Raw genomic sequence first — 983 nt, forward strand, 5'->3', positions numbered from 1 at the left:
GGCTTTACAGCATCACCTGTCTCGTTTGATTATCACCACTGTAGATTTTCAAGAAAAAATGCTTTGGCAGACCCCCTTCTGTTCTTGCTACAATTTGGAAAATCACAGTCTAAGAGTTGGCGTGCATGGCCATGATGCAAGATTTGAAAAATAATCAGTGCACAAAAAGCACTAAGAACATGTTTTGCAGATACTAAGTCTTAGTAAATACATATTGGCTCCTTTTGTTATTTTTATTCTTTTTTTGGGTGAATTATGAGATTCCACTGCCTATATTTTTCAACCACAAAATAGCACATGATATACACAGGCAAAAAACAATCCTCACTGGGAAAGTTGCTACAAGTAGAGTTTTTCTAGCTTGCCATATAGTAAGGTTGTTGGGGGGGGGGGTCACGTCAGATAAAGTATTTAAAGCCCTTAAAAACTTATTGTTGGCTCGGCGCCTATAGCCCAAGAACTGGAGGTTGCTGTGAGCTGTAATGCCATGGCACTCTGCCCAGGGGGACAGCTTGAGGCTCTGTCTCAAAAAAAAAAAAAACTTATTGTTAAGTGGTAGATAGCTGATAATAGCATAGTGATTAAGAAAAAGCATTTGGTTCCCCGCTTCAACATTTACTAACTGCACGGGAATTTAGACAAGTCAATTAATGTTATCACAGCTACTTCATTTATAAGATAAGAATAGTATCCACTTCATTTCTCATAATGAGAATTAAAAACGTTCCTTCATGTAAAGAATTTAGAATATGTCTGGTACAATGCAAGCCACTAAATTATCATTTAGTCGGTAAGAATCATTCCAAAGAGATCACAACAAACACACGCATTTGTATTTGCATGGTAGATGGCTGGGATAACTCTTCAAGGACAGAGAAGAAACCGTTATGCTGCTTAAGGGAAGGGGAATGAAAGGGAGGATTTTTTTTTTTTTCATTGAGACGGTCACAGCAGACCTGAGCCCAAGCCCAGCAGAGCCCCAA

General features: G+C 38.8%; 1 protein-coding gene across 1 annotated transcript in view; it reads right to left on the bottom strand.

Moving 5' to 3' along the window:
* NIFK (nucleolar protein interacting with the FHA domain of MKI67) overlaps window positions 1-983 on the bottom strand; it is a 21264-nt gene that overhangs the window by 19027 nt on the left and 1254 nt on the right. The window lies entirely within an intron of this gene.

This window comes from Otolemur garnettii, unplaced genomic scaffold (genome assembly GCF_000181295.1).
Source record: "Otolemur garnettii isolate 467f Iridium unplaced genomic scaffold, OtoGar3 scaffold00059, whole genome shotgun sequence".
In the NCBI taxonomy this organism is placed as follows: Eukaryota; Metazoa; Chordata; class Mammalia; order Primates; family Galagidae; genus Otolemur; species Otolemur garnettii.